Here is a 13,082-nt window from a genome sequence, read left to right as displayed (position 1 = left end):
CTTGAAGAAGAGCCATCAAGGGTCCGAGCCTTGGTACCCTTTGAAGATCTCTTTCTCTTCCTCCCTCGGCTCTGCCCGATTGCCAAGACCGGAGTTGTTTCTGGAGTAGGAGTGATAGCAACCGACTTCCCCTTAAGACCTGTTTCTGCGGTCTTGAGAAGTCCCTGAAGTTTGCTGAGGGTGACCTCTTCCTTGTTCATGTGATATGTCATGCGGAATTGATCATAGCACGATGGTAAGGAGTGCAAAATGATATCTATTGCAAGCTCCTCAGGGAAGTTCACATTGAGCTTCAGCAACCGATCCACATACCTTTGCATTTTCTGCATGTGGCTCATGACGGACTCTCCGTCCTTCATCATGGTTGTTATCATGGAGCAGATGACTTCGTACCTCTCTTGTCGTGCACTTTGATGGTATCTTTCCATCAAATCTTGGTGCATTTCATAAGGGTAGAAGTCTTCATAAGACTTTTGGAGTTCAGCTGTCATGGTGGCTAACATGATGCAAGCCACCTTGGTTGCATCTCTTTCATGAGTATGAAAGTCAGCGATCTCCTGGGGAGTTGCAGTGGACTCGTCAATTTCCTTAAGCTCCTTGTCAAGGACATATTCTTTGTCCTCGTAGCGGGTAATCATCCTGATGTTTCTGATCCACTTATTGAAGTTGGATCCATCAAAGGTGACTTTCCCACATAGACTCATAAGAGTAAAGGAGCCATTAGGATTCGAGCCAGAAGCATTATTTGAAGACATCTGAAAAGAAGAACAAGTTTAGTTTAGATTTAAGAGAGTCCTTAATAAAACACCCAAATGTAATATTAAGGCTAGGATCCAATCACAATATAATATAACTTAGAAGAGGTATGCCGTAATCTAAGCTATACCATATTTGAAAGGTAGGTGAATGACGATTCACCAATTTCCACCACGAAAACCGAAATATTAAATATTTAGTTTTTATTGGTTTTAGAAATTCCTAGATTCTTTGAGATCCAATGAACTTTTCAAAGGCATGTTTCGATCTCGAGAGTGCCCTCCAGGTTTTGTGACTGGGATGCCGAGGATCACAAAACGAGGTGTGAAGTAACCATGCAAATCACTTGGTACCCTTAAAGTTTATCACTCAATCGATGTGCCGGTAAACCACACACGCTCCACCGATACTATAATAAACCTTAAGTCACCCTTTACCTACCTTGTTAAGTCCAAGTTAGTGTGCCGGTTAACCACACACGCTCCACTAACGACTCAGACAAAGTGTAAAGTGTAATTTCATGGATTAGCACCTTATTCACATTTTTCCTAAAGTAACTAAGATTGGGAATTTAATAAACATTTAGTTACTTTATTATATTCATCATACTTTGAATGAGAATTTATAAGTCCTTGTCTTACCCGTTCGGCTAACGACCCTCCACCAGTCAAGCAAGCGGTGGGTGAGAATATACACCCATTAAGTCACCATTTTATAGGCAACAACCTTATACCCACCTTATAGACCGGCTTCGTGAATAAGGCGTACTAGCGGTAAGACGACTTTATTCTTATACATATATATATAATTATTAAATTATCATAATATAAGTATAAGGGTTGAATTTTAACTTTTAAAATTCTAGGGGTTGGAACTAAAGTTTTAACTTAACTTTACTTGTTCCAAAACTTGAGGGCAAGTTTTGTAACTTTCAAAACTTTTCATTTCTTGTAACTTATGAGTTTAATAGAGTCATAAAATGAAGACTCTTCATTTTTATAACTCTTGTGTTTTCTTAATGGTTTTAACTAAAGTGTGACTCTTGGTTTTCCATAACTTAAGGATAAGTTATGGACTCCATTAAAACACATTATGATCAAGAATTAAACTATCAAATAGGTTACAAATAATTCCTATGATCATCTACAACATCATAAGAACAAGAACATGAATATGAACATAATCAAAAATTACATAAAACTTTGTAATTTTGATAACTAGTTGTTGTAAATGAATTAGCAAGACATTACACCACCAAAAACAAGTTTACATTTACTAAAACAGTTTAGGGTAACGTTTCTAATTCATTTTCCAGCAACTGAATCGAAATTCTGCACTCATTCGACCCTACTCGCCGAGTGCATGAACATGACTCGCCGAGTTGGTTGAAGATACACATGGACTCGACGAGTCCCCCCTATAGACTCGACGAGTCCGATCGCAGACAGCAAATTTTCGATTCTGTTTTCAACTTTTAAGCACAAATAAGAGCAAACAAGCCTAGGCTCTGATACCACTGATGGGTTTGAGCATTCTAACACTTCCTAAGTGTACATGCAACCCTAATAACCTTGGATCTATGTTTGTCTAATTTGTCATGCAAAGTTGAATTCCAAGGTTATATCCTATCTAGCATACATGGGGAACAATTTTAACATAAAGTATAGATAGAATAACTTACCTTGTTGTTGCTTGTGTTCCTTGAAACCTTGTGAGCCTAGCACCTCAAGTGGTGATGCCTCAAATGCTTCACACAACACCAAATGCTCTTGGAAGAACTTATGAGAGAATACACACTTCTTCAAATCGGCTAAGCCCTCTATTTCTTTGTTGCAACCGATTTTGGTGGAGATTATGCTTCTTATATAGTGTTGACACATCTAGGGTTAAACCCTAATGTGTCATGACTCTTCATTTCCATGACCCATGGGTTTGTAACTCCCATGGAGCATCCATGGAGCATCCTATGGGTGGAACCCAACTTGATGATCCATGGAGCCTTTTAGCCCACTATACAAGATATGGATGTTTTACTTAATCAACCCATATATTTAATTAGTTATCTTTTGATCACTTAATTAATTCTAAATTAATTCTTGATCAAACTAATCAAATAATATTATTAATATATTAGAACTTATAATATATTAATAATCTCCAAGCGTTATTTCTCTCATTTAGTTTATCCAATTGCATGGTGCCATGCAACCCAAATGGACCATGCCGGGTCGGGTCAAGTACATACCAGAAATAGTTATGGACTTAGACACCTTATCCAACACTTACCTCGTTGCATTAGTACATATCCAAGACCTTGATTAGATGCATCATAGTAGACCACGAAGTCTTATGATCCTTCAGGCAAGGACAATACAGGTGCGCTACATAAAGCTTGCTTCAGTGTTTGGAATGCAGCGTCTTATCTTTCTTTCCAATCGAAAGTAACACCCTTTTGGGTCAGGGTGGTAAGTGGTTTCGCAATCTTCGAGAAGTTTTGTATAAACCTTCGGTAGTAGCCAGCAAGGCCCAAGATTTGTCGAATTTCCGTTGGGGTTCTTGGAGCTGACCAGTTCTCGATTGCCTTGATTTTGGAAGGGTCCACGTGTATTCCATCTTTGCTAACCACGTGACCTAGGAAATCTACATTCCGAATCCAAAATTCTCACTTGGAGAATTTTGCATATAGCTTCTCTTTTCTTAGCGTTTCCAAGACTTGTCGGAGGTGTTGATTGTGATCCTCTTTAGTCTTCGAATGTATGAGTATGTCATCTATGAATACGATTAAAAACCTATCTAGAAACGAACAACACACCCGGTTCATTACGTCCGTGAACACCGCTGGTGCGTTTGTTAAGCCAAAGCGCATCACTACAAACTCGTAGTGACCATAACGAGTTCGAAAAGCTGTTTTGGGAACATCTCCTTCCAATACTCGTAGTTGGTGGTACCCATATCTTAAGTCGATCTTTGAGAAATAACTCACTCCCTGGAGTTGGTTGAACAAGTCGTCAATGCGTGGTAAGGGATATCGGTCCTTGATAGTGAGCTTGTTGAGTTCCCGGTAATCGATGCACATGCAGAAAGATCCATCCTTCTTATTTACGAATAAGACTGGTGCTCCTCAAGGTGAGAAGCTCGGCATGATGAACCCTTTGTTGATTAGTTCGTTTAGTTGGCTGGATAACTCCTGCGTATCTGCCGGTGCTAGGTGGTATTGCGACTTAGCTACTGGTGTAGCTTCGGGAATTAAGTCGATTCTGAACTCAACTTGACGTTCTGGTGGAACTCCGGGAAGATCTTCAGGGAAGACATCGGGAAAATTGCAGACTTCTGGAATGTCTCTGATGCCTTTCGTTTCTCTTTCCTTATCTACCACGTGGGCTAAGAAGGCATGGTACTCTTTACGTAGGTATTTTTGGGCTTTGACGCAAGAGATGATTTGTAAATTGGTACCGGGTTTGTCACCATAAATGACAAGAGTTTTGCTGTTTGGCAGATTTAGGCGTACGATCCTTTCGTGACAAAGTATATCGGCATGGTGTAGGCTTAACCAATCCATACCGATGATGACATTAAAGCTCTTTATAGTGATCGGCATTAGATCAATTTGAAATGAGTGTTCGTTTAGAGTTAGTGGGCAGCCTATGTACATATTGTTCGTGCTTTCTATTCTACGTTTTCCATTTCTACTGTAAATATCTTATTGAGTGTTTTAGGGTTCTTTTTTAGTACGTGCTTGAATTTATGACTCACGAAACTCCTCTCCGCACCACAATCAAAGAGTATGCATGCATAAACGTTATTGAGGAGAAACGTACCCGTAACCACCGTGGGATCAGCTATCGCTTCGTTCTACCCTATTGCCAGCACTCGTCCCTTGCCGCCAACATTCCTTGCCTTAGGGCAGTCCCTCTTGTGGTGTCCAGCCTCACCACAACCATAACACATCTGGCCCACACTGACCCCAGGGACTTGGGTGATTGGTCGTGCCGGTGCCTTAGAGAAACGGGCAGTGTGCCCCTTCTGGTTGCAGTTGATGCAGTGCATCTCACGAAAATTTCCATTGTGGTGGAAATTGAACTCGCTGCACTTCGGGAAGTTCCCAACATATTGCTTTACTGGTGTGGGGGTAACAGGAGCAGCAGTGGGGGTCGTAGCAGCATGGACTGCCACAATCTATCGTTTCTTGGAAGGTTCCTATGAAGGTTGACTCTTCCTTTTGATCCAGAACCTCTTCTTGTTGTTGTTGTTGTTGGTATTTTCGTTGTTGTTGTTGCTTCCTCTAGGTTGCTCCGGTGCGGTGGTTGCGAAGTTTTGGCAGACCCCATGGTCCACGAGAGCTTGTGCCAACTGTTTGGCGCTATCGAAGGTGGTTGGTTTGGAAGCTAGAACACTTCCTCGAATCTGGGGTGACATCCCCTAGATGTACCTTTTGATCTTCTTGATCTCTAGAGCAACTATTCCTGGGCAAAGGATTTCCAAATCACTCAACCTGTTGGTATAGTCATGATATCTGAGCCTATCATGGTAAGGCCCCAAAGTTCCTGTTCGAGCATTTGTAATTCGCCCCGTGGACAATACTCTTGCAACAGTACTTGTTTTAGATTCTCCCAGCCCATAAAGTTAGCCACTACTAGCATTACTGACTTGACATGGCCATTCCACCATGTCAGAGCTCTCTCAGAGAAAGTACATGCAGCGAACTTGACTTTGTTACCTTCTGGACAAAAACAAATATCAAAAACTGCTTCAGTTTTCTCTATCCACTATGATAGAGCCATTATTCCTCCGGCCCCATTAAAAGTAATGGGTTAGCTATTCATGAAATCCTTCTATGTACAATCCCCTGAACGACCTTGACATTGGCCATTCGTAGAACTATTTACTCCCCCACCAGAACCACTGTTACTCATTTGGGCCATTGTCGCTGTTACTGCAGCTGTTACAGCAGCTATCAATGCGGCATTTTCCGTTAATGGAGGGGGTGGTAGTGGAGGTGGTGCGTTGTTGACACGGCGTGTAGATCTAAGTGGCGGCATTGTGCTGGTAAAGAAATAGAATGAAGAACATAAGTTTTTAGTGTGTTAATAAATTTGTCATTTTTATCAATTTATAAATTCGACTGACCTACCCATGGTTTAGAGTTTGACTCATAATAAAAGTTTGCATAGTGTTAGATAAACTTATGTATCTGAGTGGTAGTCAAAGAATTTACACATAACGGAATTTCTTCATATATATTAAACATGTGCTGAGTTACATTTGGAGTTAGGAAAATTTCGACCCTTCTAAAGGTCTCCGATTACAGGAAGTTAAAGAAAAGTATGACTTTTAGCCGATGGTCCTATTCTATAACAAAATTTTGGGATTCGACAAGCACTACTTGCGACGTAGGTTGCGCTTGGAGCTTGACTCCGCGTCTGATTGCTTTGCTTCCATAAGACGCCTATCGAAGGCGGCTTGCTGTTACCTCATCTCAGAGAGGACTGCAATCATTTATGCTTGGAATGCATCAGCGTGGAGTTGGGTGTCATCCTGCAACCTATCCAGTCGGCGGATGTCGGAAGTGTGAAGCTGTACTTCCACGTTGACTTCACAAATCCGGATCGCTTGAACCCCGGATTGATAGGACTGGTTGGCCAGCTTGCCCACCATGATTGGGAGTGCTCGATCGGATGAACCTCCACCGCGGACATCATAGAAATCTCAACACATGCCGTAGGGAGGACGCACTCCTTTCTGTTGACTCTAATGGTGGAGGTGACTTCCCCAAACGGGAGTTAGTCACTGAAAGTTTCTCCTAACAGCAGGAGGTTGAGCGGCTGGTAGGTTGATTACCTCTGGTTCTGAGTCTATCCCAAAGTCATCCCCTTCATCCAACTCGATAGGTTCTTCATCCTCTTCGGGATCTTCTTTGACCCATCCCCCGTTACCGTGGTTGAGATAGTAGGGGTCTCTGTATGCAATGAATCTAGCCATTTTGACTATACGAGAATAGGGTTATAGGAATTAAACAAAACTTGAAACATGTAAAACTAAGCATGTCGATTAAACTATTGCATGTACCAAATACTCCAATAGTATTTAAATTTGTATGTTTGATACTAAGTTTTATTTTGGTAAGTTTTGATGTTGCTTACTACGACCATTCCTCAACACACGTTAGTCCAGTCTCGGATAAATATAGTTGATCAAGCTATATTCGTCCCAAATCCGATTACATATGTCGAGCCCTAATCGTAGTGTCCAACTACTCTTAATACTTCTTGTATAGTTCTGACCATGAAAATATATTGTTGTATGCATGTAATTGTACTTTTACGACCCAAAACAATCTAAATTAAATGAAACCAGGTTTTAGGTGTGAAAAATGTTTTGTCATAGAGTTTTAGTCCCTTATGCATTTATAGTTTGTATATCTTATGTGGTTCGATATACTTAGTTCACTATAAACAATGATCTGATACCAATATGTCACACCCCCAAACTAGAACGGCGGAATCATTTGAGGGCGGATGACTTCATGTAGTATCGTAACAGTTGGATACATAGTAAAGAAAGTAAACACAACCAACATGTATATATATATATATATATATATATATATATATATATATATATATATATATATATATATATATATATATTTGTAGGTATTACATGTTCCAAAATATCAATTACAATATGTTGTCAAAATGAAAATAAACTAACGTCGCAACGTCCCTTCTTCAAAAAGTAGTAGTTTACCTATATTACTGAATCCCTGAGAAATACAAGTAGATTTGAAAGAGTAGGTCAGCATTTAAGCTGGTGTGTTCGTAAGTATTTAGTGACAATGTTTGAATAAAATCAAATGAAATTTGTTTGTAGATGTTTGAAAACCTCCTAGAAAATCCAATATTTCCTACTAGTATAAAAGTAGTCTTCCTCAAAGACTTGACTATTTTGAAAGTTTTCCTTTAGAAATCCAACGTCCATTCATAAGTGTGTGGGAGTTTAAACGTTTCAAAACGGAAATGCAATCGTGTTTTTCATGCCTAGAGTAGTAGATTTGTGTAAGTATAAAATCACTAAGGCATTTGATAACCCTGTAAATCAATAAGTTCTTAATACTCCATGTGAGTTTATAACCATACTAATGACCCAAACTGCCTGTAACAACGTTCTGCAGGCGTTGAAATGTTATGATGTTTCTCACCCAAGGCTTGCCGGCCTAGCTGTAGCTAACACCTTAGGTGCGGCATTGTCAATCCCGTATAGATCTATACACAAGTATCACGCTCCCCCTACAAGGGATTATGGTATATAATACAGGACTTAAAATGGATACTCGAAAGTACGTGAACTGTCTCACAAAACTCAGTATAAAACATATTTACGTATGAAAATGTCCATTTGTTCTTGTATATGAAAGTAACTCTTTGATATAGTGTTTATAGTATGTAAATGTTCATGATTTTCTCGTAAACTATACCTATTATAGTTTCTCAAAATGTGTGTGTTTCCTTCATATAATAAACCCTAGTGTAATGCTCACTTGTTATGTAAAGTATAACATTAAAGTGGCATAAATGATCACATATACTTAAAGTAAAAATAAAGGGTTTGATTCGCATATATATATATATATATATATATATATATATATATATATATATATATATATATATATATATATATATATATATATATAACATGTTTTATTTCCAAAAGACAAGATGTTATCGTGAATATATATTGCATACAAAAGTTCCCATGTAGTAGTTATGAATCACATATGATTCACTTGATAGAAAAGAGTATATAGTGAAACTTTATGTTACACAAGATAATAACCGTGTGTTGTATTTCCCCCCTTAAAAGTGTATAAAAAGCATTGATAAAACATTTGAAAGTGTAGTTTATAGAAGTATGAACTCAGTTGATTGATTGGAGAAAGCGAGATGAAAATCGAGCAGAACTTCGGCTTGTGAAAGTCGATTTTCTCAGGATTCTCGGGAATCTTAGGAGTCTTGGGAGTATCGGGAGTGTAGAACCTTCCTTAGGAACTTGAGTGTGAAGACCGGGGCTTCAGGACCGTAACCGTAGAGTTTCAGCACGAGAGATGGAAGAATGGAGCACCTAAACCCAGCACCCCAAGAGTTCTATTTATAGGGTGGATTTTTGGGTGCCACATCATGGCTAAGGCTGGCCACATCGTGGGGAGCAAGTCTTATCCTCTTCCATTGATTGGACACCCTCAGTCACTTGTCGGGTCGCAGCAAAAGGTGTCACGTCGTGGGAGACCTGACAGCCTCGGATTTTGGACCCCGAACTTGTAAAATCCATAACTTTCGCGTACGAGCTCCGTTTTCGACGTTCTTTATATGCACGCGTAGCTGAACATATGCTCTAAAACTCTCGTTTAGACTTCGTAGGCTAAGTTTGAATTTATATTTAATTATTTATTTTTAACGGGATGGGACACGGAAAATCCGTTAAAAATCCATAACTTCTTCATCCGATGTCCGTTTTCGTCAGACTTTTCACCGTTGTGCTACTATTGTTGAGACCTTTGATTCTCATTTAGGTTGTTTCGGCCGAAAGTCTCTCAATCTCTAATTCGAGTTTTTAGCTGCCTACTGCTATATCCGGATCTTGGAAAAATCATAACTTCCTCATACGAAGTCAGATTTGGAAGTTTTTTTTATGTACACTCACAGTTTAATGTTATCTACAACTTTCATTTAGATACTTAAGGCTAAAAACTATTGTATTGAAACTTCACATTTTTCGTTTAATCAGTGTTGCCGGTTTTGTCGGAAATCTTAGAATGGTCATAACTTCTTCGTTATAACTCGGATTTTTGCGTTCTTAGTATTTCTATAAACCTTGACGCATTATCTAGCATAATAGATATCCCTATAGAGACTTTTTCACATTTTATTTTTGAAGTTAATTTCATTATTTCAAAAGTAGTTACAATACTTGACTTTTTAGGTCATTACATAGAGTCGAAGTATCGGGTTGTCACAGTCCGCCCTGGGTATGTTGGCCTACAGCACAAAGCAGGACCCGCCTCAACCCAACCCCAGTCCAACAACCATGTGCACATAAACATATAATCATATAACAATCTACATCCAATGAAACCGATCTAGCATATCACATAACATAACCTTATCCTAGCAAGGATACCGTACGAACCGGTCAATAGCATAACATCATCCTATATACCAGGATACCGACCTTAACCAGGTCTCTAGCATATACCATCCTAATTACCAGGATGGAAACATAGAAAAGCAACAACATAACAACAATACTCGGATTACAATCCGATAAAGGTTCGGCCTTGGTACCTTAGACCCTGTTGATATAGTGAGAATAACTCACTTCGCAACTGTTGACTAAAAAGGATAAGATCACGCTGCTCCAACCTCCAACACGATCTCCACCACTGATCAATACCAAAAGACTGAACTCAATAAATACCCATAATTACCAAGATACCCTTGGAAGTCAACTGGTCAACTCTTGGTCAAGGTCAAAGTCCTCAGTCAAAGTCAACCCTCCTGACTGACCCTACTCACCGAGTCAACCTGCTGACTCGTCGAGTCCCCATACTCTGAAACTCCCATAACACGACTCAACTCGCCGAGTCGCCCCAAGAGTCTCCGAGTTCCATAACTCTGAGTCTACCTATACTCAACTCACTGAGTCATCCATTGACTCACCGATTCACAGCTTAACTAGAAAAGGTTAGGACCTCACGACCAGACTCGCCGAGTCCAAGGCTATCTTCAACCAACTCGCCGAGTTGTTCTTCCAACTCATCGAGTTGCTGGCTATCTTCATGCAACTCGCCGAGTACAGCCATGTGACTCGCCGAGTACCACTAGCTCTTAACCCATACAGAGGCTTTCCATGCCATGAAGGGTCTCAAATCCATAGATCTACTCCTATACAAGCCATCCATCACATAAAGTGGCAAAATTTACGTGAATCCAAGGAGATCTAAGCATAATACACTCTTGGCTAAGGTTTGGGGCTAAAAGGCTTCATCAAGCTCTTGAACAGGGACTTTATGCTCTTTTGGATCATCACTACTCTACATCTGAGGTAGCAACCTCAGATCCAACCTCCAAACTCAAGATAGCACTAGATAAATTCCCAAAAATCCCACAAATGATAGATCTAGATGGATAACAGCTCAAGCAACGAATCTTTACCTCCAAAGAAGACTCCAACAGAAGAATAAGCCAAAACCTTGCAAAGCCCCTTGCTCCAAGCCTCTTAATCTTCAAAGATTTCTTCAACAAACACTCCTTCAAGATCCAAATGCTCTCTAATTCTCTCACACACGAATATTGGGGTTTATGGACTTGAGGGGAGAGCAAAGAGGCTGGGGAGAGGGTATTATGTTCTTTATATAGGGCTCAATCCCTGGGATTAGGGATTTCTCCATACAGCACCAACTCGCCGAGTTGGCCACTTAACACGCGACCAGAATCACAACCCTACTCGCCGAGTCCACCCATGGACTCGCTGAGTTAACCATTCACATTTTCACTTTAAACCCTGAACTTGCACTCCTGAACTCGGGATGTTACAATTCTCCCCCACTTAAATTAGGCTTCGTCCTCGAAGCCTACGACAACACAACTCCAGAAACTACTCTCGCAATGCACCACCTGGCGTTAACCAGACCAGGTTCCTCAAAACACAACCACCGAAACCCAAAACCTAACTCTTCCCCTGCAGTGTCTTGACCACCGCCTCATCCTCTGATAACCACACTTATCAACCGAGTACCATTCTAGGATACTTCACTCGCCCCAAATCACCATGATCGCTTGACCCTTACACAACTAGACATCCTCCAGACCTCCGGGTCCTGACCTCGTACCAAACTGCTATCCCTTTCCTTGACTAGCATAACTTCTATCGAATTCACTTATGGGACTCATCCCGCTATCAATCGGAATCAAACTCTTTTCCTTCCGTACTAACAGGATGACCCATCCTTCAGCTCCTGAGCAACTCTCCTGAGCTCTCCTCTGCAGTTACATACACATGCTAAACTGGCTCTAGCATCCTCGGGTTGGGAAAAGCCGACACATTGACGACACCTCCAAACACCCCCCAGGATGAATTACCACTACATACATAATCTCTTGTTCACACCAAATTGGGAATCCAAGGCTCCATCCTTGCATCCCTTCCGAGCCTCTTTGGCTTTACACCCTCAGAATTCCTTCCGTGACCTCAGCAGACATCCAACCCAGATGTGCTCCATACTACCGGTGCAAACACTCTTACTCAAAACCATAATTAGAACACCTCAATCATACCCTCGCGCTACTCCTTTCACTTCCGTGAACTTACACTCCCTCTCGGAGCTACATACTTTTCCCTTCCCTTATCCAAGGAAATCTACTTGACCGCCTTGTCACTATAACAAGTGCCATGGTGTACACACTCCACTCTACACTATTCCCTTATAGCATAACCGCTATCCCATGCACCATACATACTCTGAGTCTGCTCGCAAGGACTCTCGAGTCCATGCACTACCTTCCACTAATCATGACCAATACCCGGGGCCACACCTTCTGATGCTATCACATTGCAACATACTCATTCCATCTCCTCATACAGATCTATCAACACATGTAGAGTCTTCAGCATGACTGGACCGCCTTACCAGGCCTTCAGCCAATCTGGACCACTCTCAGAACCTTCAGCATGTCTAGACCGTCCTCCAGGGCCTTCATCCTATCTGGACCATCCTCCGAGCCTTCGGCCTGACTGGTATGCCTTCCGGCCTTCAGTCTCCCCGGACCGCTCAAACTATCATGCATCATCCCGAACTATCCCTCCTGGGAATTCTGCCCATACATACTTTTCTAGCCCTCTAGGGGTTCCGAACTCTAACTTCATTCCATATACTCAGATCCCAGCCTGATCCTAGGCATTACAACCACCAATCACCCTATCTGAAATCCTTGGTCTGTACTCCGCCCCATCGATGTGTCACTTGCTCATACCAGCCCATACTCTTAGCTGACTGAAACACTGTTGGATCCCAAACCGCTAATCGAACTCTAACGCTTATCGATCCTCTTGAGAATTTTCCAATTCTCCCCATTTAGATCACTGACTATCCACCACCGGTTGCCATAACGAACCTCCCTTAACAACCCTTCACAACACATACCCTTACACACGAACTGATTCCCACTAGAACGAACAACCTTCACCAAATCACATATCAACACTGATCATGTCGGACTCAAAAGAAGCCCGACCTTCAGCTAACTACTCCTCAGACTACAGATGCTACT

This window comes from Lactuca saligna, chromosome 4 (genome assembly GCF_052625555.1).
Source record: "Lactuca saligna cultivar CGN05327 chromosome 4, ASM5262555v1, whole genome shotgun sequence".
Classification (NCBI taxonomy): Eukaryota; Viridiplantae; Streptophyta; class Magnoliopsida; order Asterales; family Asteraceae; genus Lactuca; species Lactuca saligna.
The sequence above is the reverse complement of the archived record's forward strand: the minus strand, read 5'-3'. Positions refer to the sequence as shown.